This window comes from Delphinapterus leucas, chromosome 18, assembly GCF_059928025.1.
Source record: "Delphinapterus leucas isolate spDelLeu-1000000601 "Yukka" chromosome 18, BTC_Dleu_Yukka2, whole genome shotgun sequence".
NCBI lineage: Eukaryota > Metazoa > Chordata > Mammalia > Artiodactyla > Monodontidae > Delphinapterus > Delphinapterus leucas.
Window position 1 is genome coordinate 43,017,539 of NC_143146.1, and position 20,164 is coordinate 43,037,702.

General features: G+C 35.1%; 1 pseudogene; it reads right to left on the bottom strand.

The window, feature by feature from the left end:
* Window positions 1-14,165: 14,165 nt before the first annotated feature.
* Window positions 14,166-18,939, bottom strand: LOC111173694 (DNA endonuclease RBBP8-like; annotated as a pseudogene).
* Window positions 18,940-20,164: the final 1,225 nt, after the last annotated feature.

Consider the following 20,164-nt stretch of genomic DNA (forward strand, 5'->3'; position numbering starts at 1 on the left):
GAAACAACAAATAAAAGAACTTGTGAAGGAATGTCAAGAGACATCTATTGATGAAGAATTAAATGTAGCCCATTTTGAAAATGGCTATTTAACTCTGGGGCTCAGGTGGAATCATTAGATTCAGTTTCGACTGTTTATCTCAAGAGATCTCAATAAAATTGTCTAGAATGATACAAGAGATACCAGTAGATTTTCTAGTCCTTTCAATTGATTCAGAGGACACATGATATTATTAGGTAGAGAGTTTGGCTATTTGGGAGGCCAAGTATGCTGAATGTGATGATGATGAGGAGGAGGATGTAGATTCAGAGGTCTTTTGAAACTGAAAGACTACCAGACCTAATTTGTCAGAATCTACAATTAATTTATAATTGTAACCAATATATTTTTGTTTTATTAATTAGACAGTAGTGGAGTTGGGTAATTAGTTAGAGTAATCTACTTTATTTGTTGCTATAAAAAGCCAGCCCTGGGGGCAGGGAAGGGAGAGACAAATTGGGAAATTGTGACTGACATATACACACTACTGTATATAATATAGATAACTAATAAGAACCTATTGTATAGCACAGGGAACTTCACTCAATACTCTCTAATGACCTATATAGGAAAAGAATCTAAAAAAGGGTGGATATACGTATATGTATAACTGATTCACCTTGCTGTACAACAGAAACTAACACAACATTGTAAATCAACTTAACTCCAAAAAAATTATTTTAGAAAAGAAACACTAGAAAAAGCCACTTCCAAATCTGAGTGGATTAACAGTATAATTTTTTTTTTGTCTCATTCACATCATAATTCAGTGTTATTGAGAAACTAGTTTGGCAGATAGCCTCCAAGTGTTGTCCTAAAGATTCATTCTCCATCCAACTTTTGAGACTGCAATATTAAAGAGCTGGCTGAAGAAACTTTTCAGGATAGAACAAGGTGTTTTTATGGACCAAGTCTAGAGGTGACACACATCAATTTAAAACCACATTACATTGGACTGAATTTTACAAGGTCCCAATGTAAATGCACGTGAGGCTGTAAAAAGTATTCATGTGCTTGAAAAGAGGAAATGGGATAACTAATCTAGCCAATATTTCCCAAAAGGCAAAGAAATGGATGATGTTATTTTTATTCCATTTATTTACACTTTCATATCTAATACTTGCAAACAGATAAATGTCAAAGTATTTTTATCTGGAAAAAAAACTTCTATGTTCTTATCATAGTCTAAGTGGAGGCATAGGATAGTGCACCAAAACAGTCACCTAGAACAAACACAGAAGATTAGAGAATAACAAATGTCTTTGTGCCTGATTCACATGCAATTTTTTGGAATCATAAAGGAATGCTGAAACCATTGAATATCATTTTAAGTGAGGAACTGAACCATTGTTTCTAATTAATTTCTATTTTTTATTTTATGATGATATTTTCTGGACTATTTTGTTGAGAAGATGTTGAAAATGTTAATTCAATTACAGAATCCTGCAGTGTAACAGATTTTTAAATGAATTGTTCCTTTGTTGCAGGTGACAGAATAGTGCTCATGGATTCAGGACACATACCATAGTGATCAAATAACTCAGTCTTTGGAGCCAGGTTGTATGGGTTAAAGTCTCAGTTCCACTAGTTTTTAGCTGTATCAGACAAGGTCCCAGCAGGAAATAGAAATGGGGTGAACGTTAAAAATTGAATAAAGCGAGTTAGAAGAAATCTCCATGAACATTCTTTTATAAAATGTTGTTAAAGCATGATTAAATGGCAAACATGCCTTGGAAATTATTGTACTATATATGTGAATATAGTTATCTCCCTCAAAGCCATTTGCTTACATTTTAGGGAGAATTTCAACTCTCCTCCCAAATTATTTGTTTTTATTCCAGAATAAAGATTTATCTCATGAAGGGAGATTGGACCTATGCAACAACCACCATATATAATCTCTGAGTCTCATAATTTCAGGATCCCTCTCTTGTGATGCAACCCCACTGAAAGAACAGAAAAACATTTGGATCTTATGTCTTCCCATGAACTGGACAATGGGGAACTGAATCTAAGGTGCTCGAAGACTGATAAGCAGTATGATAGGAGATTTCATGTTTCCTGTCAGGACTATTTATAAAGATGTGAGAACTTAATAGTGCTTTAGGACACCATTAACAACCACAAGAAACTAACCCTTGGCCTATAGAGGCAGACAGAGAAGGTGGTCATCACAGAACTGGAAGAGTAGTGACTAAAAATTAGGAGTTTGAGGATTTAAAAGAGTACATTACTATTTCTACTTTTTTTTTTTTCTTTACAGTAGTCTTTTTCATGTGCCTCCCTTTGACCAAATCTAAGTGGAAGCCAGACAGGAAGTGTCCACTGATGTAGTTCATAAAGTTTAGCTTCCTGAGGCATAGAACATGGTGGATAAGGGTGAAGAGTCAATCTGGAAGAGCAAATAGACTGAAGCCCAGTTGCTGCCTTTAAAGATTTCATGTTTTATGTTTAAATACTCCTTTCTTACACATACAAACTTCAACTATGAAGTATGGATGAATTTTACTGTCTGAAATTCCTTGAACTAAACATTCTGTTCTAAAAACTCATTCCTATCCTGTGTACCACTGAACTGTCATATCTATCTCTTAGTTTATCTTTCTCACTATTTTAAAACCATAGTCACTTGCAACAAAGTGTCTCATAATTATTGTGCAGTACACGTCCTAGTGTTATTCTCAATGGGTCACACCCTGAGTTAGGGTAGAATCTGTGAATTGCTTCTAATGAGTAGAATATGGATATTACTCCCTTGTTGAGGTTACATTATTTAAGAATCAGTATTTGCAGATGGGAGTGAGAGAGTCCCTTGCTGCCATATTGTGAAAGAGGCTGCGAGAGAATGATGTGACAAGGAGCCATGGGGGCACCTCTAGGAGGAGACTCCAGGCCTATAATATAACCAGCAAGAAAATCCCCCATAGCTGCAAGAGGATGAATTCTCCCAATTACTTACATGATATTGGAAATATATACTTGCCAGTCAACATCCAGATGAGAACACAGCTCAGTCACCATCTTGATTGAAGACTTCTGTGGCCCTGAGCAGAGGACCCAGTTAAGCTGTGCCTGGACTCCTGACCCAAAGATACTGAGAGACAGTAAATATTTGTTGGTTTAAGCCTATAGGGGTGTGGTCATTTGCTACAGAGAAGAAGAAACTAATATTATTATTTTTATAATACTATTTTTAAATACTATTTTTTCAAAGAGCTCTGCTTTTCTTATATGATCATGAGTCTCTCATTACCTTCAGGCCATATCTCCTGTAATTCATTATTTTTTTATCAGAAAATCTCAACTTTAGGACATCAAGGCTTTCAAGTTAACATATGCACTAGGAAAAAAAATTATTTTATAAAAATATAAAATATAGGGCTTCCCTGGTGGCGCAGTGGTTGAGAGTCCGCCTGCTGATGCAGGCGACACGGGTTTGTGCTCCGGTCTGGGAAGATCCCACATGCCGCGGAGCGGCTGGGCCCATGAGCCATGGCTGCTGAGCCTGCGCGTCCGGAGCCTGTGCTCTGCAACGGGAGAGGCCACAACAGTGAGAGGCCCACGTACCGCAAAAAAAAAAAAAAAAAAAAAAATATATATATATATATATATATATATATATATAATATGGATATAAAGTATAAAAATTACCCTATATTTTATATATATTTTCAGATAAAAATGAGTTTAAATACATTTACTTAAAAGCAGAAGGCTTTTGATATTGTTGATTTTCTGAAAATATTCCTTTTCTGATGTAGACACTAGTCAAATGGATGAGAGAATAAGAAAGAGTAGTAAAAAGTTGCTCCCTTCATGCTCAGAAATTGTGTATTTCCAGTACACAAAAGAAAGATTTAAGTTCATTCTAATTCTTTACTTCTTATAGATTATGTAAATTATTCTACAGAAATGTTCATCACCAGAACAAAGCTGCCTTAAATGTATCAATAAATAATCTAATAATTATCAGGCTACGTTATGTGTTCTACACTGTGAACTTAAAACGTGTAAAAATTCAGCAATCTTCTTTCCCTGTGTATAGCTGGACAGTGATTTGAAGTACACATTTACTAGTTTTCCTTTAAATGTAATTGTATCAGAACGAGACCCCTACTATATGTTAGGCTCTGACTGGTGTTGTGACAGCCAGTGCTGGCCCTAATCTTACTGTTAATGTCAAAGACCAAGCATGACAGCCCAGACAAGATAGGCTCCAGTGAATGACAGAGTAATCAGTCTGGAAAAGAACTGGCTCATCCATAAAGGATCAGACACTGGACAGTCACTATCAGCATGTTCACATGTTTGCTTCTTTTCTCATTCTGATGACAGCTAGATCATTTAACATCTTAACCTTATGTCAAAGATTATTTGAAATTCATGTTGTTCTCACACTGTAAACTAAAGAAATAAAAATGTTATATATGTCAGTATTATTAATATATGAAATTCAAAATATATGAGTGCATTCTGTGAAAATAATTTTAAAATATAGGATTTTACAAACTTCTCAAAAAATGTCCCTTCATCATCTCACACTCAGTTTTCTAAAATGCAGTATCAAACAGTTCCTGCTCAGGTCATAAAGTTGTGTAACCTTCTTTATGTCTTTATGATTTCTATTCCATTTGGTCATGATGTATATTTTAAGCTATTAAGTAAATTTATATTTGATGCTTCAAAGACAGGGACACATTAGTCAACTTAGTATATTGTACCTGTCTAATAATTTTTTAAGAACATGCAGAAAATCCATGTAGTAATACTTTATTTCTGTGAAATCTCTAATCATAGATCTTTTGAAAAGGTTAACAACATATAAATCTCTTATTAAAGAAAATTTATTATATATGACACTGAAGTGTTAATATCATGTGTTATTAAGTTTCTTATATGATATTTCTTGAAAAGGGTACTGTGTCTTATTTCAAGAAAATTCTCTGTATTTCTATATAGTGCAATTCTGTAAAAAAAAAAAAAAAAAAAACCTTGCAATATTTCATCTCACATCAATTTATCTGAGCAAGGAAAACTTGATTGCTCTTCCAGTTATTGAAGAAAAAAATTAAAATCTTGGGTGATAACATAAAGATACTATTAATATCTCACCTTAGAAGGTATAGGAAAATATGTTCTTTTTTTGATAAATTTATAATACATTTCCAAAATAACTGAGAAGTGTATTCAGTATTTGGGGAGTATATAGCTACTAAAAAAAAATAGAAACAAAACAAAACAAACAGGCAAGAAAATTACTATCATTTTAATTTTAAGATAATAGTTAAAATTATTGTATTTTTGATAATTTGCATTATGATGTCAAATCAGAATTTTTAATAATATAAATTTCCTATGACTTCATGATGAGTCAGTGGAATAATGCAATATGCTTCTTTATCAAAATTTATTTGGATTTAATATTTTTAAAATATATATACATTTATATACATTTTGAATTTTAATATTTATATAATTTTTGTTCCTCAAAATAATAATTTATCCTAGCAATGTCGCAGTTAAAGCTTGGAGTTTAAAATGTTGATTAACTTTAAATTCTATTTTATATATATTTGACTATAATTAGTAATGTATCTTTTAACCAATGGACCTACAACATTCAAGCTTTTGTTAACTTTGAGAGAAATGTTTCACAGGAGGAGAAGAACCTACCTATTGAATGTTAAAATCAGTAAAAGTTAAATAAAGAAATCAATAATTAAAGAATACTTTTTGAATGATATTTCTGTCAATGATAAAAGAGAAAGAAAACAAGAAATAGAAGTAGGTATAGCATCAAGGGAAACTGTGAGATTTCATTCTTTTTCTTTCCTTCAAGAAGGGACATTTTAGAACATGTTGAATATTGCTGAAAATGATTTATGTGCGAGAGAGAAATTAATAATTCAGGAAAAATAAGGGAAGAACAGTTGGAATCCAGACACTAATGAATTGATTTTTCATTTGAAAGGGCCAGGGATATGTCTCCCAGTCATATGAAGGAAACTAGGAAATAAGAATACAGACATAGGGTGGTTTATACAGTGGTCCTCAGAAGCTGAGTGAGTGTTCACTTAATTTATTCTGTTTTCTCTAACATAAAACATAAGGACATCAGCTGAGATTACAGGGAAGAGGAGAGTCTGTTAGAGGTTTTCAGAGAAAAGAAAAAGATAAAATATTTAATCAGGAAAATGGGCAAGCTAAATTAAAATGAAAAACATAATCTAAGGTTCAGCACCCTGATTATAAAAGGAAAATATCAGGAGTACTATGTTATTCCCCCAAATCAACCTTTAATTCCTTAGGTTCAGAAGAGAGGATGTGGGTGCTTGGGGGCTTAATTTAGATTTATTATCACTAGGTGACTATAAAAAGGAAAGAACTGGGGTTTCCCTGGTGGCGCAGTGGTTGGGGGTCCTCCTGCCGATGCAGGGGACACGGGTTCGTGCCCCAGTCTGGGAAGATCCCACATGCCGTGGAGCGTCTGGGCCCATGAGCCATGGCCGCTGAGCCTGCACGTCTGGAGCCTGTGCTCCGCAACGGGAGAGGCCACAACAGTGAGAGGCCCGCGTACTGCAAAAAAAAAAAAAAAAAGGAAAGAACTAAGTGTGGCAAATGGGGATATTTAAAAGTGAAATCAAGTGAACAATTAGAATAGACCATAAAAAATTTGAGCATATAAACAGGGTGCTGGACCAAGAAATAATGATGGGGTTAATGGATTAGATGAATCAATATCTTAAATAATTACTGAAATGGATTAATTGCAGGACATGAACTGGTGATGTTAAGTCATGCCACCTGAGTGAAGGATTTCTGAAATTAACATGTTGGACTTGGTACAATTTTTTAATTATTCACAAAGTGTATACCATAGCAGCGATAAAACTATTACAAGAGTAATAATAATGACAGAAGTAGAGATAGAAAAGGGGACAATTGCTAGATACTAAATTGATTTGTCATTGGGAAATAGCGTTCTGGACTTGGGAAGACATTAAATATGAAGTGAGAGAGCTTGTGGTATAATTTATTGGAAATAACTGAAACAAAATTAGTCTTCTTAAAAGTAAAAACAGTATAAATAACTAATAAACACACACATCCATAATTTTCAGTATATCAGGTGTGTGCACAGTTGCAAAAGGATGACAGCGATTAATGGAAAGGTAATGAGTGGAGCAGTCAATTTTTGCTCCCTATGCCATCTTCCCTCAGCTCACCTCTGACACCAACAATAACTATGATGGATGGTCTTGTGTATGGAAACAGAATCTAACGTCAGATATCTTTCATTAATCTTTCTGCTTTTCTTCCTTAGGGCTTTCTCTGATGTGTCTGATGTGTGGGGCCATTAACACCTCCAGGAACAACTTTCAACCAGTAGGAGATGAGAAGTGGTGCATAAGTGATGGGGAAATGAATGACAAAGCCTCTGATCCTTCAGACAGTAAGCTCTAGGCTCAGAGGGCTCAGGTGAGTTGGGCCCTAGTCTACGGCAGTCACTTCACAAGAAAAACATCTTTCTATGGCTGTTCTATTTTCACTGTCTCATAACCCTTACTTCTATTTCTGCTTCCTCAGATCACCTCCAAATTATCTAGCTATTCCCGAGTTCTTTTTACAGACTTTGCTTTCAGGCACAGATTTATACATGTAAGGATTATATATTTCTTTAATTTGAGTAAATGATACAAGAAATTTGTTGTGAAGAAGGCCCTTCTAAACATAAGATATATTGTAATTCTTATGTCTAGAAAACCTGGCCCACAAGTTTCCAAAACAGGGGCCCACTACTTATCACCACTTGACAGGGGTGAAAAACCTTTCACCTCTTTTAAAAGCTTTGTTTTGCAGTTTCACTGTGTTTTGATATACCTTCCTCGACCTTCCTATCTTTTGGGGGAAGTATGCCTACATGGCTCCTTGCCTACAATGCTGCAAATAATCAGAGGAAACCCCAGATTCCTGAGTGTTGATATTGCTGGCGAATTGAAAACCAGTTTGCCAGGTGCACCATCTCCATTAATAGCCCTACCCTCTTTAACTCTATTGGAAGTGATGGCTGGTGGTGTTCAGTTTCCTGGCTTCTCCTAGTCATTAGTATAGTGGATGTGGTAACTTGAGCATGTGGTTTTGTGATGGCTTCTGTGGGGTGTTTGGTCATGCCAGAATTGCACAGCAATGTGAATGCCTTCTTGGAGCAGGGATGCTCTGGTGGGTATCTGAAGGTGGTTTGTTGTTGGTATTTAAGGTATGATCTGTGGGTCAACAAGAGTTGAAGTTGCTGCTCTAGCTTTCTTAGGTTTCTCCCATCTGTTGATTTCAATCAGTGAAAAATTAAGTAATAAAAATAGTGCCTAGAGTGCATATTATCAACTACAGTCTGCCAATTTCAGTGGGAAAATTGGACCACAGTTATAAGATATTTTCTCCATAATATACTGGATATGTAGGAGAAATAGACATATGAATGAAATGTGGAATGAATTTAAAAATTTTTCAAGTTAAATAAAGTCAGTGGAGACAATTTGTATAATTTAAAGTAGCTTGTTCAAATGGCATAGCTAGATAAATGAGATGATGCTGAGAATTTTCCCATAATTAAGAGCTGAGATTGGCCACTTCATATTTAGGGTGTACCTGTTACAATTCCAGTGTTTGCCACCCACTGAAATATCGTAGTTTTTCAAAGAGATTCCACATTACAATCATTCTTTTTTCTGTGAACAACTGTAAGCAGCTCTTTTGCCCCTTTCTTGTTTGGCTGTTTTCTCTTCTCCTCAAAACTTAATTATAAAATGAAATCACTCGGCAATATTTAACCTAACTCCTGACTTATGCTCCACTGGATGCACACAATGCCTTGCCTAAACTTTTGCTTCTTTCCCTAGATCAAAAGAAGTAAGAATAAAGAATAAGTAGTTGAAGAATGACTAGCTCTCTACTCCCAGCTTCCCCCTTAACATTTCTGCAGTCTAGACCAGTGGGAAAGATAACATCTAAAGAAAAATCAGGAGTTAGCCAGTCTGCACACAATGGAAAATGACACAATCTCACCTCCTGCCTAGATGATTCACTGAGATTCTTCCCACTTTTTCCCTTTAAAAACTATCATGGCTGAGCAGAATCTTGGGAGTTGGTTATTGGACATGAGTCTGCCTTCTCCCCAGGGTTCCCAGCCTCTCTAATAAAACAACCTTTCCTTTTCCAACCAACACTTGTCTCTTGAGTATTGGCTTTCGAGTAAGGAGCCCCTAAGCCTGTATTCGGTAACACAACAATCTGTGTCAGTTCATCACATCCTCACCTTGATTTGAAGCACTGAGAGCAGATGTACATCATTTGTAACTCTACTGCTTAAGCTCTGTGGTTTGTGAGTTCTTTTTACTTGCTAGTTTTGATACCTATGTTTCATCTTCATAATTTAGGGAGAAACTTTGTCACAGTAAGTCTCTAACAGAGCAAGAGAAAGTTAAAATTGTGTTTTGACAAAGAACCACTCATTCAGCCTTGGAGAAATAATAAAATAGACTGAAATAATTCCTCTCTTTTCTATAAAAAAGACTAAGTTTTTTCTTAAGACTCTTGTTTGTAAACTATGGAAAATCTCTGAAGTTCGCCTCCATCCACCAGGGAAAGAGGCATTTCTAAGATTGTATTACCATTGAACAGTAGACTCATGTATTTTTGTGTGCAAAGGTATCAAATATTTAAATTAAAAGGACATTATACTTTTTAGATTTTTCCCCCTTTTTTTGTTTGTTAGTTTCAGACCTGAGGGGGTCAGGTTTGCTAATAATTCTTTTCTGCTTATAATGCATTATCAGAAAGATTGTGTAAGAATACTGAAGCAATTCTGGTGAAATCTGCTTAATCACAGATTCCCAACAACTGGGGTTTGTCTTAGTTTGCTTAGGCTGCTCTAAAAAAATATCACTGATAGTATGGTTTATAAACAATAGAAATTTATTTCTCACAGTTCTGGAGAATGGAAGTCTGAGATCTGGGTGCCCACACTGCTGGTGAGGGCCCTCTTCTAGTTTGCAGACTGCCAACTTCTTGCTGTGTCCTCACATGGTAGATGGGATGAGGAATCCCTCTAGGGTCTCTTTTATTAGGGTATGAATCCCATTCATGACTTAATCACCTCTGAAAGGCCCCATTTCCTAATACCATCAATTTCAGCATTAAGTTTTCAACATATGAATTTTGGGGAAACACTTTCAGCCAATAGCAATATTTTTCTTCAATTATTGAATATGAGAATCATAATTTATTAATATTTATATTTTTAGATCATACACAAATAATTCAATGACTTTAAGAAATACTTTAGCATGCTAAATGCATCAAAGTATAGATTTTGAATCCATTTTCTTCTATCTCTCCATATTACAGCTTTTGTGTACTATATATTGACTGACAGAGAGATGAAAGGGTTATTCAGTGAGAAATCACTCCATACTTTGTTAAAATTATAGAGCATTATTTGAGCAAGCTATGAATTGCCAGACTTAACAATGTAAATTAGTATTTCTTAATTTAATAGAAATAAAGTGCAAGAAAACAAATCAACTAGCTGAATATAAAATAGGGCTTTCAATTTAAGCTACCCAGCATGTAGATTAATATTGCTACAAACAGTATCATCCTTGCCAGATTTGATGTGCTTTATTTGTTATTTTAAGTGGCAGAGCAAGGACGGGAGGGGTGGATGTTGAGAAAGGCAATCACATGCAGCCTGTTGACCCTTGGACCTGCAACATTTTCTTCATGGAGATAAGGAGGCCTGGGAGCCTATGCTGATCATATCACCTTATTTGGTAATATCTTCCCCCATTCTGGATTTGATGTGTACTTTGTTCTGCTTAAGAGTGTACATCATATAGCACCTGGCCAATACCACTGCTCTATCTCTTCTTAGAAGAGAATAAATGGGGTCCTAACCTGCAGCATGGGGTGATGCACACCACCATCTCTCCCTGTTTCAGCTGCATGGGGTGGTGAGGAGGGAGACAACTTGGCCTTGGGGACTGTCACTCACTATTGAAGCTGATCTTACTCCATCTCTTCTCAATGAGGAAAGCCTTATTCCATCCAGTGTCTGTGTAAAGTTGTGTTGTTGTGTTTTTCTTGTGCTTTCTAACACCTGAAAACCAGGTGGCAGTTGACATCTTGGGACTGCTGCCCCTGGTGACAGGCATTATTATGCTCTTTGCTGTCCTCCATGAAGTGGGACTCCTCCCAGGAGGATGTCATTTTCCCAAAAATGTACTAATATTGCTTATTTTAAGTTATCTTTTTAAAAGTATTAAACATGTGAATTTATCTTTTGTTTAACTTTTGTTTTGCTTAAAATTGATAGCCAACATATATGCTAAAACCAATTAAATAGTACACTGATGCAAATAGCTTAGAATACTTCCCAAGAGTAAAGTCAGGTATATAACAGCTTGACACAGTTAATAATACCTTTTTTAAGTGGGTAATGACATTATTCTGATAATCAGCTCATTTATATCCCCCTTGGGGAAGAACTCTTCTTGATCTTACAATGATTTCATATATGTCCTTATTAGGAAATAACTATATTTTTTCAGATTCCTTAGCTCTCTGTAGCTATGTGTTGCCATAATTTCTGGGCAAATTTTAACTTGCAACACTTTATATACAACAACCTGAAAAATCTTTTCTTTTCTAACTCTTCTCTAGAGAAAAATTGAAAACTCTTAAGAAATTCATTTAGGTGCTTAGAAAAAGTGTTTCTTCTCTTTGATTCTTTATTTTCCTGCTCTGACTCATGTATGAGGATTATTCAAACCCTTATGCCTGCTGCAGCTTCAAGAGAGTGTTCCACCTGTTTATTAGAGTGGTGGGAAGCTTTGCTCCTCATTATTCTGTTAGTCAAATCTTTCTCTGGAGTCCTTGAATATCAAATCTTCTTTTATATTTTATTCATTTTAGACTTTGTCACCTTTTATTCAAGTGCTCTTGGTTCTATTTTTCTCTTTATTACTTTTAACACAAAATAGGCTTTTAGAAACAATTGCATTCACAATAACACCCATATTTAGTTAAAATACGTATAATTAAAATGATTGATTTGGAAGCAAGTAATCTCAAATTGCATCTCACAAAATAAACTGAAACAAAATAAAATAATCAACATAAGTAAATGTAGTCATCTTTAAGAAATATAACAAATTTTTGGAAAAATGTAAGTTTGTGACAATATGTCAGCAATATTTTAAATATATATTTTTCTAATACTCTTAAACCCTAAAAAAGGCTATCTTTTGTTAATTACTCTCATTTTTAACAGAAAAAAGTTTGAATCATAAAATCTACTTTTCAATTTGCTATATAGGTAAAAATAAAAATAAATAAAATATGTGTAATTAGAGATTTGGTGAGAGAATGCCAGCTGCCTAACAAAATGTGTGGTTTTCTTCCTCCTGGACTTGTTTCTCCTCTAAGTTTGTATTTAGTTTTGGTTCTGTGACTGCATCCTAGCCCATGACATTTGAGAAAAGATTCAGTGGGCCACTTCCATCTTGACCTATGAATACCACTCAAATCCCTCTTCTGTTTTCTTTCCTTCTGATGGTTACATATCTCTTCCCTGGGCAGCTTTGGTGCATTCATGACTTCCTAAATCAAACTCTCTCAGTCCTTGAGCAAGAAAGCCAATATTGGTCTATTCCCAGATTTAGAAAAAAAATTCAATTGCATTAAGCCACAGAAATGTAGGTATTAATTTATTATAGCAGATACCGCAACCTTAATTAATGCACTGTTTTCAGATAGTGTTAGATAATAGGGAACTGAAAAATAGCATTTCATGTTTCTTTTTCTCGTGAATTCACCTGGATAAGTATTCTAATTTAAGACAATCAATTGAACCAATACAAAATTTGATAATATTTTGTTACCTTATATCATTAGTATTTTTAAAATATATTTTATTGAGGCAATGTTGATTTATAACATTATATAAGTTTAATGTGTACATTATATTTTTTTTCTCTTGTATACACTACAACTTGCTCATTACCAAAAATTTAGTTTCCATCTGTCACCATACAGTTGATCTCCTTTACCCATTTTGCCCTCCCCTCACCCCTCCCCCTCTGGTAACCACTACTCTGTTCTCTGTATCTATGTGTTTGTTTTGGATTGTTTGGTTTGGTTTGTTAATTAATTTATCTTTATTTGTTTCTTTATTAGTTTTTTTATATTTCATATATGAGTGAAATCTGATGGAAGAGTTCCTTTCAACATTTCTTGCAAGGCAGGTCTAGTGTTGATGAACTCCCTCAGCTTTTGTTTGTCTGGGAAATTATTTATACTTCATATCAGAATGATAACATTTCTAGATAGAGTATTCTTGGTAAACTGTTTTTATCTTTCAATATTTTGAGAATGTCATTCTACAACTGGACTGTAGGGTTTCTGCTGAGAAATCTGCTGATTGCCTAATGAGAGTTCCTTTGTAGATTACCATTCTCTTTTCCTTGGCTGCCTTTAAAATTCTTTCTTTGTCATTTACTTTTGACAATTTTAATGTATATTTCCTTTGGAGAAGGTCTTTTTGTATTGAGGTATTTAGACATTCTCTTAGCTTCATGGACTTGTATATCTAGTTCCTTCCCCAGGTTTGGGACGTTCTCAGCTATTATTTCTTTAGATAACCTCTCTCACCCTTTAACTGCTTTTCTCTTCCTGAGATACTCATTACCCTAATATACCCTTCCAAAAAGAGTTGGATAACTCTTGTAAAATTTCTTTATTTTTTTATATCTTACTTCCTTTTCATCTTCTATTTGTATCATTACCAGATTTTTATCTTTGAGTTTGCTAATTTTCTCTTCCATATAGTCTGCCCTATCTCCAATGTTTTCTTATGCATTCTTCACCTCATTTTTTGAGTTTCTTAGCTCCAGAATTTCTCTTTGGTTCATTTTTAGAGTTTCAATAGCTTTAGTAAAGTATTCCTTCTGTTCATTAATTTTATTTCTGATCTCATTAAACTGCCTTTCTGAGTTTTCTTATAGCTCATTGGGTTTCTTCAGAACACCTATTTTGAATGTTCTATCAGTTAGATTACAGTATTCCATGACTTATTTAAGTTTGGCTTTTGGAGAATTGTCATTTTCTTTCTGTGGTATAGTGTTACTATGGCTCCTCATGGTGCCTGATGAATTCCCTTGCTGGTGCATTTGAAATTAAATGACAGGTTAGAAGGTACAGTCTTGTTTTCTGGTAGGTGACACTAAAACACAAGTTTTTGCTTTCTCTTACCTGAGCTGCCTCTGGTTATATTTGAGAGTTGGTGCTTTCCAGCCTCCACCACCTCTGTAACAGATGGGGATTGCTGCTTTCCTTATAGCATTTTGTGCCTCCGGGGGAGTTGTTGCCTTGTTTCTGCGAGCTTTGCTGTCATCACTGGGATGGTGGGCTCTTCCTTTGCATCCAACAACACCTGAGTCACAGGCTCTGCAACCATGGAGAAAGGGGGACAGTAGGAGGGGAGCTGGGGTCACGCAGGTGCTTCTATCCTGTCTGGTATCATAAGGTTTGCTGGTTCTGCATTGCAGATGAGTAAGATGGGGGCTGAGGTTGTGGGCACCACAGTGACTGGAGAGACAGTGTACCAGTCCACACTGCCATGGCTACTCAGTTAACTTTGTCTATGGGCACTACTGCTGTAAGGAGACTGGGGTCCTGTGTGCCACCTTCCCTGTTGCTACTGGCTTCTCTGAAGCTGTGGACTCAGCTACTGCAGTCAGAGGGCCAGGGTTGCAGGCACCAATTCTTCTACTTCCCAGGCTCTGCCTCTACTATGTGTTCCAGTCCACCCACTTTTATATGTACAGATGTGTGGAATTCTCCAGCTTCCTGCTGTATTGAGAAGAAACACCTTTGTTGAGTTGTGGATATTTTACTAGTTGTAGTTTGTAGGGGATAGAGAAAGGTTTTTTTTTCACTTTGCCACATTGCTGACATTCTGTCTTCTTTTAAATTGATCTTTTTTTCATATTTTCAAAATGGTAATTAGGTATTACCAAATAAATTAATAAACAGCTCTTAACTCAGAGTGCAAAATGAAAGCACCTTATTATTTTAAGGGTGCAAAAGCAAGAAAATACAACATAAACTTATCCACATTTTTAAGTAGTCATCTGTGTGATAGGTAAATTCCATTTAAAAACATTTTCAATAGAAAAATGATTTGTAAATCAGTTTACAGAAGATCGAAAAAATCAATGTTTAATACCAACTTTAACTATAAATAACTAAAAAGAAAATTGTTCTCTCTTCTCTTTTTGCTTCAACATTTATGTCTTTTGCTCTTTGCCTTTGGGAGAAACTATTGCACTGTAAGGCTGCCATCTTTTGGGGTGAGGACAAGATTCAAGATCTTCTTTAATGTAACCTCTTTCCATGCAAGTCTGAGCGGACCGAAAGCCAACTTCCCAGAAATTCTCCTGTGTGTTGGGTGGAATGCAGCAAAATCGGGGTCCAGCAGGAAGCCAACTTCTTTCCTCTTTCTTCTGCTGGAAAATCTGCATAATAAAATTTCACATTCTTTACATGTGTGTCCAAGCAATTTTCTTCTCTCTTCTTTTTTCTGAACCACCTCAATATGAGGAAAATTTTGTAAGTTAGTTTCTCTTTCATCATCTTTAAAATATGGCTCAACAAATGCTTTCTGTTTGACCTTATCTTGTTTATCACTACAAGTGTTTGATTTTTTTGTAGTAGCTGACAACACCTTCTCTTCATCTGCTACTTGGGGGAAGCTATTCACCAAACAGGATTCATATTTTTCATGTGTAGTCCGATCAAACATATCTTGCAAGTTATCATTCACTTTTCTTTCTCCATTTGGACTTTTTCCTCCCTTCTGCTCTGCTTCTTCAGTTTTAAAAGCATAGTTTCACTAACCAGTGTACAGTCCATGTCCACTGTCTCTCCTCCAGCTAATCTTGACTGACTTCCATTCTTTATATCTACTACAGTAATATCCATTTTATACTGAGGAAGGTCTGCTCTTGGATCTATTCTCCACTGGATATTTTCAAAGAATACATCTTGGTTGTTTGTGGAGACTTTATTTTAGCAATTCTACATGGATTTAACAGAAGAACTGGTTCAAATTCACGTGCTTCAAGGATTGACCTGGTTTTTATTTTTATAGGCTCATAAGAACCAGCAGCCTTCATGTCATCAAAAAGATTCTCTGTCTCTAAACTTTCACGTGGATGCAGAGGGCTTCTAAAGATAGGATTTTCTTCCTTTATTTGTAACAGTGTTTTATTATCTGGAGATTTACTCAAGGACTGGAAAAGAGACTCCTGTAAACAGGGCTCTTTTGGTTTAACCCACAGCTCCCACTCAAGGCCTTACAGCTTGAGAAAGAGCCCTTTGGAACAGGCTTCAAAACTTCATAGAGAGTCACTTGCCTAAATCTGAGTTTAGAGTTCTCACTTCCTTGGCTTTTCTCTTGACACTGAATAGCTGAAAATCGATCAGACAGATCCAGAGGTTTATCCATCACATAGTCTCCATTCATGAAAGAACAATTATCCAGTGCAAAAAGAAAAGCATTTTCTTTATCAAAGGAGGTTTGGGAGCAGCTTATTTCATCTTCACTTTCTTCCCCAATTTTCTTCCTTTTGGTTCTGCCTCCCAATGATTTCAGGGGTACTACATGCTTATCTTTATCAGTAACAGTATCTTTAGTGTGATCAATACTATCCTATTCACTTAGGGGTTCACTTGTATTTCTATTTATAAGCATCTGCTTATTAGAAGATGGCTGGTTAGTGATCTTGTTCACTTCAGCTCCAAGATTATGATGTGTGAAAAGAGCACCATCTTCAGATTTTGATCTAGGTTTCTCTAATTTATAATTAGAAATGTTGCTGAAAGGCACTGTTTTCAGATTTTTGTTTTGTTTTCTTTTGTTTTTGTTTTTGGTTTTTTCCCCCAGTCTCTAAAAGAGAAGGGAAAAAAAAAAAACTTATATTCAAACCTAAGCTACTTTTTACATTAGAGGTAGCTCCAAGTACAGGAGATGATACCTGAGTGGTCAATTCTTCTTGAGGAGGAGTCTTTGAATTAGAATCTGAAAATGTTAAACTATCTTCACCATTTCTTCTAGATTCCTCAAAATGTCTTTTTTTTTTTTTTGGTGATCTCATTCCAGGTAGTGGTAGAGCTCATCACCAAGAGGGTTCCTAGGGCCTCAAGATTCAGATTCATCTTGAACACTAAGTCCAAGTGATTCAGAAATAACTGTAGCTAAATTATCATGAGAATAACTGCTTTTTCCATATGTTTTAGCCACTGGAGCTCGACTCTGATCACAAGTGTTGGTCACTAGAATTTCACTTTCATTAGGTTTATGTTGTGGATGAGTTGAAGACTTTGGTACTTTTTTCAATTCATGTGCACACGCAGAATGCTCCAGTTTAGTATGTGTTTGTTCTACGTGTTGGACATGGAGGTTCTCCTTTCTTCGTAGCCAGTTAGCACCAGAAAATGAAAACGTTGTTATTGGTGAATCTGGAATAATACCTTCCTCAGATTTAAGATCAGTTGCTTGATGTAGTTGATCATTCTCAATTTTCTGCTGCAGCTATTCAGAAAACATTTTATTTTCTTCCTGTAGGTATTCTTTTCATTCATAAGCTCTGTGATGACTTTAAGATTCTGCTGTCGAATATTTTCAAACTCTTGTTGTTTCTTCTGCTTATGTTCTTCAGTTATTGCACAGCAATCACATAATCCTGCTCTTAATTGATCTTCTAAAACTTTAATGGTTTCATGAAGAACTTTCCGTTGCTCTCTCAGCTGTTGATTTTTGGTGAAGAATTCTTCTAGTCTTTGTGCAACTAAAATTAATTCCTTTTTCAGTTTGGTTACTTTTACTTGTAAACCTTGTACTTCCTTATCATGATACTCCTTTAGTTTTGTCCAAAGATCCTTAAAGTCATTAGATACATCTGGGTTTCCACAACTGCTTCCTGAGACAGTCATCTTGCTTAATATGCTCCACACTTCTACTGCTTAATGTTTTCTGCCCTTTTCTGTTACATTATATACATCTGAAGTTGTCTTTGGCCAGTTTAAATGCAGCTTGCAAGATTGTCTCGAGATTCTTAAAAGCCCCAGCACAGAAGCAGACACACTCTGAGGCTGGGCAGAGAAGGCCATTTGCTTTTCTCCTTGTTTGCCATTCGCTTTTCTCCTAGTTCCGTCACTAATCGGCCAAATTGCCAGTGGTCAAGTCTCCTCCTCAGAACAGCCCAGCCCAGGCTTTTCAGGGCTAGGGGAGGGCCCTAAACTGATTGCTGATAAACATTAACTTAAAAAGAACACCACAGTCAATCTGAGATTTTATTCTCATACAATAAATATGCCTTAGAGGATATTGGCAATACTAAAGCCTGTTTTGCTTTTGGTTTTATCTCCTCATTTTAATGACATATCATTAATGAAAAGCTTTTTCCTCCAAAATAATATATATATATTATACAATATATAATATATTTATATATATATATATTACATATAAAATAATTTGCACTTTCCCTTCCCTTTCAGCATAACAGATTTATCTTCAGTATATGACAGGTAAGATTGGAAGAGTGGAAGAAACATAATGAGGAAAAGCAGAGTAAATAAGCTTGTGAGTACAAATTTGCAGCCAGTTTTTAATGAAGATTCTGTGTCTTTCTGTGGTGATTTATGACCATAAAACCCATAAATCCAGAAAGGTGTATTTTACTACCATTTTAACCTTGTAGCCCTTCCTATGTCCAGATAAATACCAAAAGTATATAAAATATACAAAAGTATATATAATATACAAAAATATATGACATATCCCCCCCCCCCAAAATAAGAGACAGTAGCTTACTGCAGCGTGTCTCCTTTTCATTGATATTCAGTCTACGTAGGCAAACGTTTGCTTAATCCTGGAACATCTGAGTCTGTAGACTCTTCACGCTTGGGTGTAAAGGGATCCTGGAAAGCTTCTTCCCTAAAATGGAACCTATAAGTTCCTAAAACTTTTAAACAAAAAATATAACAATAAAAGCAAACTCATAATTTAAAAAACATATTCTGAGAAATATATTAATGTATTCATGTTAATAAAAATTTGTATTTTTAGAGACTTATATGAGTTTATTATACCAGAATTCCTTTACTGGATTTCTAGCTTCTTAATTTATGACCTTGACTTCATTACTTCGTTACGTCATTCATCTGAACTAGATTTCTTTATTATATAAAAAAGGAATACAAGCTCCCTTATAGGCTTACAGTGAGTGTTGAATGAGACAGAACAATTCCTAGCACATAGAAACTGTTCAATATGTATAGTTTGTTATTGACATTGTAATTACTAATAATAGTACTGGTAGCAGCTGTAGTAGAGTGGAAATAACAATTGTTATTTTGGTTACTTTTCAATTTTTGCTTGCTCATAGGGGTATCTGTCCAAAATTCTTCTTAGATAATTGCAAAATTCTCATATCATTTAGAATCAGCTGCCCACACTGTTTTAAAAAATCGAAGCAAAAAATAGTATTAACATACATGAAAATAGATTTCAGTGAATTGATTCCTATTTGTTAGCTCAAAAAAGCATATTAGTATATAGTGACATTTTATGCTTGCCACAAATGGTATCCAGAAGACAGCTGTAATATTTGGATCTCCAAATGTGCCACATTGTAACTTCAAGGACTAAGCTAACTCTGAAAATTTTAAACAGACTCAGTTAGAGAAAAGCAATTATCTTGTTTTCAATTCAGGTTAATTTTGCTATGTATTTCTTTTTGATGGCAAAAAATATTGCAGTTCATAAGCAATATTTAAAACTTTGTTTAAAGTCTCTTGACTTAACATTCAAGATGCTGACAGTGGAGACAAAATATGTGTCACATAGAAATATTTTTGTGATTTTTTTTCACAAAAGATTAAATCATATGTCCTATAAATTGATATGTCCTATAAAATGATCATAAGTCCTATAAATTATAACAGTGTTTTTTCAATAGTTTAATGCATATTGAAATCTATTATCAAAAAATGCATGATCTGT